The sequence below is a fragment of the Ambystoma mexicanum genome, chromosome 1p (assembly GCF_040938575.1).
Source record: "Ambystoma mexicanum isolate Mex_15411 chromosome 1p, UKY_AmexF1_1, whole genome shotgun sequence".
Lineage (NCBI taxonomy): Eukaryota > Metazoa > Chordata > Amphibia > Caudata > Ambystomatidae > Ambystoma > Ambystoma mexicanum.
This window is the reverse complement of record NC_090921.1, coordinates 1,097,071,552-1,097,083,821: the sequence shown is the minus strand read 5'-3', so window position 1 is coordinate 1,097,083,821 and position 12,270 is coordinate 1,097,071,552. Positions and strand designations below refer to the sequence as shown.

The window sequence follows — 12,270 nt, the reverse complement described above, 5'->3', positions numbered from 1 at the left end:
CCATCTTGAACTTGTCCTTCCTGAGGAACATGTTCAAGCATCTCAAGTCCAAAATGGGTTGCACCCCTCTGTCCTTTTTGGGGATGAGAAAATAAGGAGAATATCAGCCTGGATTCCTTTCTCTTACAGGTACCTGTTCGATTGCACCTTTCTCCAACAGTGTCTGAACTTCCTGTAGAAGGCTCGGATCTGGTAGTTTCAAGGATTGGCCTCGCGGTGGACAGTTTAGAGGTTTCTTCAGAAAAGGAAGTCGGTAACCATGGGCGACAGTTTGGAGAGCCCAAGCAATCGTCGTAATACTTCACCATTCCTTCAGATGCTGGGTTAATCTGCCTCCTACTGCAGACAGATGCTTTAAGTCTTTAAAGCGGTTTTGGGCCACTGGTTGGAGCAGAAGGCAAGGAAGCAGCTGCTGTGGCAAGGCCTCTTCCTATACGTCCTCAACCGCCCCTCGATTGCCTTCTGTCCCCGCTGTGAAAACTGGCCTCTTGTTCTTCCCAGTGTCGCACCTTGTTTAAGCGGTGTAATTCCCAGACTTCGATTTTGCTGCAGCTTTAGATGTGCAATTTCTCAAGGCTTTCATCTGTCTTAGAACCAAACAAATATGATCCTTCAAAAGGCATACCCAACAGCCTAGATTGTACATCAGGAGCAAATCCTAATTGTCACATCCCAGCGAATCGCCAGAGCACAGTTCCTGCAGCCGTAGATGGGCTAATGCAGTCTGTAGTGTCTAAATTGACTGCAAAGATTGAAACATAGCGTCCTTACCATCCTGTACCAGTCTCATGAAAGCATCCCTTTCTTCACCCTCTGGGATGTGTTCAGATGCCATAGCTATTATCTCGCACAGAGTGAAAGTAAACTTTGCCAATGCACAGGTTTTATTGGCTGCCTTCAGTGCCATACTTCCCTGCAGAGAAGACGTTCTTCCCAATAGCATCTAGCTTTTTGTCTTCCCTATCGGGAGGAACCATCGGATAGGCCGCTCTTTAAGAAGCAGCTGTGGCTGCTTGTCCAACAAGGCTCTGGACTGGATGTTTTGAAAGAAATTCAGGGTCCAATGAAGAAGGCCTATATTTTTTTATAAAGTCCTTGTGGACTGCAGGAGTGGTGTCTTGTCTTACCCAGTTTTCCAAGACTCTGTTCTTCACAGCAGTATGAAAAGGGAGTATTGGGTCTTTAGGTGGCCCCTTATCCACAATATCTGCAAGATCATCTTTTTCATACTCCACAATTGTAAGTACCCCAGCCCAGACAATCTATCACCTTTGCCATTACTTATCTATCTGAAGAATCAGCGTGCACTGAGCTGTCTGGGATGCCAAAATAAACTTCTGGAGAAGTATCCAGACCACTGGCATCCTTTAAGGTGTCCACGAAATATTTAATTCTAGATTCTTGGGATATCAATTCCTCTGGAACACCGGGAGTACCATACTGCAGTCCAAAACCATCATTTTAACTATCCTCCTCATAAATAGGTGACATGGACTTAAAAAAGGCTCTTGCCTTTCCCAAAAAGACGTTGATGGTCTTGACTCCTTCGACAATGTTGATTGGATAGGAGGAGACATTTCCCTTTGAGGATTTCGAAACCTTCGAAACTCTCAAATCTTTTGAAGCCTTAGAGTCTTTCGAGGTCTTCAATGACCTACTGTCCGGGCTCTTGGGTGCACGGTTAACGGTCTTTTCCGACTACCTGTCAGCAAATGGCGCAATAGGGTCGTGAGTTTGTTTCAACTTTTTCAAAGGGGCTGATACCGCCGCCTTTTCAAACATCTCTAACATCTGCAGACGGAACTTTTCCAATTCTGTTGTACTAGCCCCCTTTTTTGGAAAGCTTATCCATTTCCCATTGGGTGAGGAATCCGACGGGGACGATCTGGAGCTAGGACACCTTTTTTTAAGATCTGCACGAGGATGAAGTAGAGGAATGGCGAGATCTGTGCTTCTTGGCCCGGTGCAGAGACCTCTCAAATTTATCTTTGGCCGATCTTTTTGTGGGGGTCACCGAAGATTATTATTTCGGGGAGGGTTTGCCCAAGGCAAGTTTTCCTTTCTTCTCCTTTAATGCTTTTCCAGTCATAGACTGGCACAAGGCACAATCGACGACGTGGCTCGACCCCAGGCACCAGAGACATACCGATGCGGATCGGTTAAAGGAACATCTCTTGAAGCCCGTTTTAGGGGTACGAGTCGAAATTCTTAAAAACAAAAAAAAAACTGTAGTACGAGTTTTACTAACATGCCAAGGCAAAGAACCGTTTCGAGCTGTCCACAAAAGAAAAACTGAACTGAGGCAACGATCGCGCTGCGTGCCTTTTATGCCAGCGTACGACTTCACACCCGAGGAGGACAGCGGCCCTCCAAGGACATAAGGTTAACGTCGATGGAACCCTTTGCTGGGAAAAAAAGTTTGAGCTGCAAGCAGGATATCGAAGTATATCAAAGATGAGGAATACGTGGGAGGACACAAACCATTTAAAAGTCTTTTTGGTGTGCCAAGCAGAAGGTGGAGAAATACTTTGGAACTAAGATAGTCACTTTGCCAAGTGAAGGACATATTGAATGAAAATAACTTTGTATTATAACTGGAGTGGAACTTGGCTAGTGAAAATAACTTTCTTGAAGTTCTTGGTTTGAAACATCCTGCATTGCTCCAGGGGAAGGGAATCCAACCCTGGTCACAAGAATTCCTGTTTATGATCTTTATGTTTGAATGTATATGTTATTTTGTGAGATTTAACCAGCCAAATAATTCCTGTATGATTTTGTTGTACATTTGGACATTAGGTCATTTTCGTCTAGCCTAAGTTTGTCGGGTAGGCAAATTCTTGTTAGGCTACGGAAAAATGGGTGTTTGGCTCACCCCTTATTTAATAAAATGTCGACTTGTGAAAAAACTATACCTGTGTGACAGTTTTGCATTTCTGGCCCCTCACATGGGGCACCTCCTTACAAAACATACAAAAAATTAACAAGGGGCCTGGGTGATGGGATCTAAGTTGCTGAAGACACACCAAAACCTGAATCTGGATGCACTGGTGCTGTTTAATCCTGAAAGTAAACTACCGCTTCCAGTCTTTTATACAGAGACCTTATAAAAGCTATTTACTATGGTTTTCTATGTTGGTCATTAGGCCATTCGTCAAACAATAATATGCAAGCATGTCCAGTGATTTTTGTGAACTCTGAGGCATCAAATCACGAATACTGCATAGTCAGTGTAGTGTGAGGTATTGTAAGACTTGGACACAGAGGTATACAGTTGATTGCTATAAACTTTTACTAAAAGAAATAGGTTGGGGAAAAGCCTAGGAGGGGTTTCCCTGCCTCAACAAAACCAACTACGGTCTCTGTCAAGATGTCCCAAGTAAATGTTTTCTGTCTATGTCCAAAACCCTATGCTGACCCTCACATGCTACACCTATCAAAGTGCAAAAGGGCTTAATGTTGTATAGCTGCCTCTAGCAGCGGTAGTCCGCAAGTTACAAGGTTGTCCAAGAAATAAACAACCAAAAAAGTTCCACCATCATTGGCAGGGGGTTCCTTCCTCTAAGTTTCTTAAGCATTTCAGTCCTCTTGGTCTTTCAACCACTTTTACCTAATTGGAAATGGCTTGCTTTGTGGAGAGATTACCCTCCTCTCTTGGTAGAAAGGGTTTCTCACTCTCCCAAGTTCACAACAAAAGAAAGAGACCAAGAAGTTGCTCCTTCCCTGCTTGGTCTTTTCAAACCTTCGCAAGACTTTCCTTGTTTGCATTCAACACAGTTCAGGAGTGAGTCTCTGGACTCAAACAAAAAGGGGCCTGGTGTACTCACCTGCCAGGACTTGGTTAAGTCTGGACTACTTGTATTTTGGGTGCAGGTCCTACACTTGTATGCAAGGTGCCTGCTATACTCTCCTGTCACGACTTTGCCAATGTTGTAACACACTTATATGTTCATATTCTTTTCCATTTGAGCATTGGGACTTTGGCCGCCTTTCATTCACAACTTCACCTGCTTGCTATGTTCCCCCAGCTCGCCTCCTCATGTTCTCCCAGGCTTTCCAATTCCTTTCAATTGGCATGCAGTGTACACTTTGATGTGCTGCATTGCCCCAATCTCCCTGTGTGGGCTCACCGGTCTTTCCTGGCTGCTTCAGCGTTCTCTGCAGTCTGCGCTTTGCCCAGCAGTAAGCTTAGTCTTCTGGCCTGCATCATGTAGGTTCCTCGGTCCTCGCACTGCAGCAGCTCTCCCAGTAGTCTCATGTGCCTTACTTTCACACAGCAGACCTCTGGTCATGGAGCCTCCTCTTCCGACACTGCCACAATCTCACCTGCTCTCCCGTCTGCTCGGCATCCCTCTGGTTTTCCCAACTGACCTTGGGTATGGTGCGCCTCCCAGCTTGTCAAGTGTTTTAAAGCTCCCGCCATTGGTCAGCTGTTCAGAACAGCTAGCCTGCATTGTGTGGTTCTCAGCAGGCGTGATCTGCATTACTCTGGCCTTCTTCCTCGTACCAGTAGGCCCATAGGAACAAGTATGTGTGTCTATGCTTTTTAACAGGAAGCTACGTATTACAATAGGTCATACACAGCTTGGAAGGCAACGACTGGTGACCATTATCCCTCACAAGGGGGGGTAATGACATGTCTCCTAGTGAGCCATCTTCACCCCACCGAGGTTGGCCCCCCCCCCCACCCATGTGGTCCTCCTGCAGATGGCGACCCCCAGGGTTGGAGTCCGGTAACCTCTGCCCTTCCCTGGCCACATGCGGGAAGACCCTCCTAGATTTGTCACAGTAAGTTATGTAAATGTGTATGTCCTGCAGTTTAGTTGGTAACAGGTCAAGCAAAAGATTATGCTAGATAGACTCTGAAAAGGAGAAGTGTTAGGCTGCATCAGTGCTTAAAGACATTTAACAGAGGGTACATCTAGAGCACTCTGCATTTGAACCCTCAATTAGCCTTACCTATGTGTCTGTATAGAGTGCTTGTATTAGCAAATGTGTTGGAATTCACCATAATTGAAGTTCACACCGTGTAAAGATAGAATTTCACTTTTGGGCATTCTATGGCCCCTTAATATTTTGCTTTTCCCCCCTTATTTTATTTTTCCATCACTGACCTATTTTTGGTGGCCTCTCCCTGCCATTGCAACCCCTTTTTGCTCATTTTGAGTATATGTTCCTTGTTCCCTGCACAAGGCTCCCAGGCCCACGTGTGCTTCTTAAGCACCACGTTTTTGCCTTAGGGCGATTGCATCACCCTACTTTGGTTTTAGGGAGAAGACTAGTGGCAGCTGTTTAAATCATTATTCATTTAATGTATTAATTTATTTATTAAAAATTTTAATACATACATTTAATCTTTCAAAATGTATAAAGCACGAACAAATGGTACATCTGAGCGCTTAACAGATGCAATTCAAACATTTAAAAAATAAAAGCAAGACTAAGAAGAGGCATATAAACCCAAGAAAAATACAAATGTCCACAACGCTTCAGGATTAAAATAGCAAGGCCGACAGGGGGAAACCAACCATACGACGCCCCTGCCAAGTCTAAAAACAGTCACTAAAATACAGAATTCCATAACCACGATTTCACAGAAAACACTTGAAATGGGAGGGGGGGGGGGGGGAGAGGAGAAGGAATTCCCCGCGCAATAGGTCTCGACTGCAGAGACCTCATATTCTCAGAGCCTTTCAGCTTATCAGCCAAGTAAGAGTTAATTTTTTTAAAGATGAATTGCCTTGCAAGTAATCCATAATAATTTAAATAAAACATGGGAATTTAAAGGAAGCCAATGGAGAGAGGTTAAAATTGGGGTAATGTGGTCAAATTTAGCACCAACCCCTAGACGGGCTGCAATGTGGACAGCAGCTTTCAGTGTTACCAATGTAGATTGGGGAACAGCAATAAGGACAGGGTTCCCGAAATCAACTCTTGAAAAAAATTAGAGACTGTAGTAGGAGTCTAAAATGTGCATTAGATAACGGTTTGACGGATCGCAAAGACAGGAAGTGAAAATTAGCAAGAGTAATGAAAGATGGATGGGTATCCAACATAAAACTAGCGATTTAGCAGTGTTTGAAAAATCAGAAGAGGCTCCAGAGATATAAGCATCTGCAAACCATTTGGAAAAGGAAGATAGACAGTGGGAATAACAGCTGTTATTTAGTTTTGCCTTCCGAGCCTGCCCACCTTGCCGGACCCATTTCACCACATGGTGAAACAGCAGTTTGGCCACATTGTGAGGGGACAGGGAGGGTTGGTGGCTGGTTTGGGGTATAGATACATTTGATTTTTATGGTGGTTGTTGGGTTGAAGGATGGGAGTGGGGATGTGGGAGGTATGAAGGTTTTGCTCAACATCATAAGAAATTCTGCAAAACACAAAACACCGCAACGGATGTACTTTTTAAATACTGCTCTCAGCCATTGTATTTTAGGGGCTTTCTTTTTGCAATCAACCATAAAGTAATGGCCTAAAATGGCAGCTCACCTCATGAAGGCTTGTTGTGAGCCGTGTGAGGCAGCCATATTGGTTTTCAATGGTTTAGACATGTCTACGTCCCTGGGCTGGCCATCACGCATTGTGTGGTGGTAGTCTGGGTTGAGTGACAGATACAGGAGCCAACAGGTAGTTTGGCCTCCTGACCCTTTGTCCGCAATTCCTCAATTGTTATTGGTTCTTTATATCACACTTAATGCTAGATTTGGCCAGCTTCAAAGTGCCAGCGGGGGATCGAACCCATGTAGCACGCCATGGTCTTGTTCTCAAGGCGAGCGATTTGCCCCCAAGCTTACCTCCTGGCTTAATGTGATTGGAGGCTGGCTGGCTGCCTGCAACCGTACTGTCTCCACTTGTGTTGGATCAGGCCTTCCCTGCTTGGACTGTCGCTGAGCCGTTCTGCTGCCATCTTCACATTTTACTACCAAGGTTGTATGGCCTTGGTGCTGGATGCTGCTGCTACCTAGAAGGTTGCCGAGACTCCAACACCCTCCCTCATCAGCTCTTCAGGACCATCCTGGGGTCCCTCTAGTTGTCTTATTACTGTTTTCTGTGGTTGGGCACCCTTCCTATGACCTTAAAGCTGTCCGATCCGACCTTGACGGGTTCCACTGACAAGGCCGGATCCTTGTCCAAAATGGAGAGGGGGAGAACATGGGTGCTTTAGCGCTTTGGGGCTCACAACCATTTGCAGTGAGGTACAGCAACCTTTTCTCCCGCGATCCTCTCCGAAGCATTGCAACAGAGACAGCCCCTCATCATGGCTCTGTAAGAATGTTTTGTGTGGAGAGCATTGACGTAGATGCACTCAGGGGCCAAGACCACCAGATAGGATATACAGCAATCTTCCCCCTGCGCTCAGCCATTCCTCCATGAAGTGTAACAGCAAAGGCAGCGTCTGACTGCCCTGTGGGAAGCAGACATGAGAAACGCAGACTGGCACAACATGCAGTGACAGGCCTTTTATTCAGCATTTTAACCCATACACTGGAATTGCCACTTTATGTCCACAGTCCGTTAAAGTGAGCAGCTAAAATGGCATTTCAATGGGACACAGATTGCCTCACCAAACGCATAGTTACCTTAACACATCAGCAGAGCAGCAAACCTAGGTACCTATTGTGACGAATCTCGGGATGTTGTCACTGCTTCCGACGGGGGTGCACCTTCCCATGAGGTCAGGCCGCTACCCGATAGTCCCCCTGGGAGAGGAAACCCCCTGTGGGACCAGTGACGACACCCCACCTCTCCTTCCTCTCCTTCACCTCCTCCCTCTCCACCCCTACCCTACTATGCCATGTATTTCTGTAGTAAAAGAAAAGTAGAGTACTGAGACGAGGAAGATCCCTAGTTACAACAACATAACTCAATCAGTACTGGGACCAGGAGGCGACGCAGAGCAGCACAGACTACCTACCAGAACTACTTTGCACATTTTATGGTTCTCGACAGCTAATTAGACATGGCCAAATTAAAATCAAATAAGTACTTGACGCAGGCAGTGTCAAACCCGCCCTGGAGGAACCGCGAGACAGAGTACGCTCAGGGAAGGAGAGAGGCAGACTGGGGAGCCAAGCAAAGAGATCGCTGTCAAGCTGGTCTGGTGTTCAGGGACAGCACAGCAAGCAGCAAATTTAGACACTCCTGGTAACCCCGAACATCGGCACTCACAGAAGAACGGTCCCATAGCAACAAGGAAGACGCAGGCACGGCAGAGCTGCCGGCGCCTGGAAATGAAGAGAAGGAAGCAGGGGAAGCCCCACTGCAGACAGCAGGCGCATGGGATGTCCAGAGAATATCGCGGCCCATGAAATAAGGATGGACGGGGAGGCGCTGGGGGCTCTGTATAGAGGCAGAGATAATTTAAGGATGCAAGTAAGCCTAAAAAGCCATATGAATGGGTCTGGGACCTTGTTGAAGGTCTAAAGACATTCAGAAAGCCTAATCAAGAGAATACTTGGCAGAACAGTGCACCAAGTTTAGCGGGGTACTGGCGGAAACCCGCAGTGCAAGTCTGAGACCTTCATCCATATAAAGAGAACTGAGAGTGACATACAATAAATGCAGTACTTGGCAGGTGGGTAAACCAAGTCTGTATGTGATGCCACAAGCTTGGGAGTGCATCCAAGCTATTATTCGTCATCGTAGTGCCTGGTAGGAGAAAACCAGGTCTGCCAACCAGGGTCAGGGTCCCACCCAAGTTTTGAAACACATCCAAACTCCTTTTCTTAGCAACTGTGCCTAGTGAAAAGGAACAAGTTCCGCCCGACAAAAAAGAAGCCTGAGAAGGGCCAACTAGGGAACAGAATTTCTCAATAATTGTTCAACTGTATTTCAAGCCTGAACAAGGCCGGGGAAGGGAAATATTCCCCAGCATTTCAGGATCTGAAGATTCCACAACTGTCTTTTGTCCAGTGGAAGGGGGTCACTCGCTTTGGGCTAGAAAGACCTTTTCATTTAGTTTAAAACTTAGAATGTGAGAGACAGAGTTAGGATTCTGACATTGGGACTTTTGTTTTGGACATTCCTGCACTAGTTATTTCGGTTGAGAAAGGGAAACTTCTCTTAGAGTTAGGGCAAGATAGTTTTTTCTTCTTCATTTTTATCACTTGAATACAAGTTTCTAATGAACACCATGACCACTCTGTGTTAGAGTCTTACTTCTGCACCCTTACACTATGTTGAGAGACCCTCACTATGCTTTACACTGGCACTGGAAAGTTGACGGCAAGCATAGCTGCTATGTAGCAATCTACAAGGCCTTGTGTTTTGTCCATCATGGGAACGCTTCAAATTATGAACAAAGAATTGTAAGCACTTGGACCTTGTGCTATTGACAGATTTGACAAGCCCCGGAGACTTGTAATAAAGCCCTATGTGACACCCTTAATCGAGCCCTGCAAGTAAAATCTCATTGCAGGCCTTGAGTTCGGCATGAAAAAAACAAGATGCTTTTGGTCACACCGATATCAAGGAGAAGGCTACAGATTCCTCTATTCCATGTGAACCCCAGACCATAGCAGGGTTCGGAGTAGACAACGGCTATGAGCGTTAACCATGAACCTTAAACAAAGAGAACTTTATGGAGTATGCAGTGTGAGAAACCAGAAGGTGTCTCAACCGCTAGTCCCCAGGGATCTCTCATCCAGGTGGCCAGGACACGGCCATCTATTTTGGATCCAGTTCCTGGGCGTGGACTAGTGCGGGACGATCACATGGGTGAGGGGTCTTCGGGGAGTGGGACACCGGATGGCAAGGCGCAGTAACCCTCCCGCTGTAACACCTTTACCCCATTAACCCATCCTACTAGGTAGAATATGTGGGAACTTTTACAACCCCCTCCCCTACCCCCTTTCCCTTCTCCAATACTTTTACGCAGACAGCCCACTCTGGGAGGAAATAGACTCACACCCGAGCAGTGTACCTGACATATCCCGCTACTATGGTCAGGCGAAGTCAGTGTAGTGGCCACTGGCCCAGAAACACAGACCCTGCACCATCAGTGGATAAGGGCAAGGGGTAACATAACTTTAGATTGTGCCTTTGGGACAATACAGCATAAAGGACCCAGCTGGACTCAGTCCTGGCGCCTTTGGAGCCAGGCTCATGAACAAATATAAACTGACACACTTGGTTTGGTGCAAGTGCTTTATTTTACATGCAGGAATCTCCATGTGTATTTGTTCGGCTGTGGCTGCTGGGGAAGGCTGGATCGCACATGTAGCATCCTTAGGAGTGGCAGGGTGGGGCCGGTGAGCCAAGGCTAATGGGCGTGGCCAGAGCTAGACTATATAAGCTCACCCAGCCTTCTTGCAAGCGCTTTGCGTCATTCTGCACTGATGGCAGCGTAACGCTCACCGCCGCCTGAGCGCATCTTACCTTTGTGTTCCAGCTACCAGCATCAGTACATTACCTTTGTGTTCCAGCTACCTGCATCAGCATCTTACCTTCATTTCTAGCCTCGACATTTACCTTGGAACCTGCTTTCGTCGGCACGCATAATCAGGGACTCTGGCATTCATCAGTCACTTCCAGACTTCCGGAAGGCAGAACTCAAACTCCGGCATCGCAGCACGGCGAGCAACCCTGTGAGAGAAAAGATAAAGACAAGGTTAGAACCCCCAAAGACATAGCATTTAAGGTTGCGCTTTTGACAAATCTTCACACTTAACCTTAAACCAACACTCACCTGCTGTCGGAGCATCGTTGGCTACATTCTCTTCCATTTTGGCCTCGCTTCATGCACCGCAACTACCACAGGGCCGCAACTTCGCCTGTGGGGAGAAAGCAGAGGAAAGACAACATTAAAAGACACAAGCAATAATCAGGAATCGACATCACAATATTTTAAAACCTTAAGACACTTACCATCAGGAGTGGCGTAGCCACAGCTGGACTGGGCTACCACCTACAATGGACCAGTGAAGGAACTCTGTCCATCAAGAGCGCCCCTGCAAGAAGCAGGACGGAGAGCTCATCATCATTAATCAACAGGTGATCTTATATGGGTCGGCGCATGCTCACCACATTTTGGGAAGAAGGGTTCGAGTGGGAGAACAGTCACATAGCAGCATTCTCACGATCGCTCATCTCCACGCAGGAGCAGTGTCATCAATCGCTGCAGCCCACAGCATATGTGCAGGGGAAGGAGTCTGACAAGGGTGACCCATTTCCAGGGAGGGCTGCGACTGTGCCCCAATGTCCCCGCAGAGACCAGGTGAGCGTTAACAGTCAGGCAATTACTGACAATCACTCACACCCAACTTCCATTAAACTTCCCCACATGGATAAAAGGCGGAGCACAAGGGCACACTGACCGAGGCAAAGCACACGAAGGAGCAGCAGCTTCGAATCAGCAGCTGAACGAGGGGAGTAAGACGGGAATCCAAGAAGGGAAATACTATTACTTTCAAGAAACCTTTGAGGCAGAAAACACAAGGCCAGCAAACCAGACTAAAGAATTCAACATTGTGTGTCGGAGATACAGAAGGTCCTCCAGCGTAACCGACCAAGGTAGGGAGGAGCAGCAGCCGCCAGGTTATTGTCCTTGGCTCCAAGAACAAAGAAGCACCAGAGAGATCAACACAGCCAGTGAGTTTGGGAGACCGATGCAAAACCGGTCTGCGTTGAAGTCAAGGTTGCAAGCGGCAACATTGTATAACGAGCGCTGGAACAAACAAAGTTAAGCACGTGTGATGAAAGACACAAGTAAAGCTCTAACTGCTGATGAATGTTTAAGTAAAGATAAGATACTGTGGTCCGGCACCGTGAGTGTGCTCAGTCGAGGGTCTGTGTAAGGTATCCCACCAAAAGAAACAAAAGCCAAAAGATTGATACGAACATTGAGTGAAGTGAATCGACAGTTTAAGCAAAAAACCCATCACACATTCAAAAGTCTTCGATTTTGATATCAAGAGGTTCCAAACCCGAACTAGGGAAATCCATGGTCCAAGCCCGAACGAGGGAGACCCATGATAAATACCAGAAGCAAGAACTTGTGAATATCCTGATAGGAATGCAACTTTGATATTGGTTTGTTTACGACAGGCCCTCTGCAGTAAGAGACTGTTTTTGGAAAAGAGACTTTGGCAGAAGGCCCAGATATCTATGCTTTGAACTGCATCCTCATAGCAGAGACACCAGAGTGTGTGTGCAGCTCGAATATGCCGCCGTGCCCCATGCTGAAAACGTGGGGAAGGGAAGCCAACTGCTCAACCGTCCCGACATATTTCTTGAACACTTTTCTTTGTTACATACATTAATGTCCCGCAC

The 12,270-nt window shown here is 46.6% G+C and overlaps 1 protein-coding gene across 3 annotated transcripts in view; it reads right to left on the bottom strand.

The window, feature by feature from the left end:
* The window catches only part of POLR1H (RNA polymerase I subunit H), a 234,904-nt gene that overhangs the window by 25,699 nt on the left and 196,935 nt on the right, over positions 1-12,270 (bottom strand). The gene's annotated exons all lie outside the window — the stretch shown is intronic.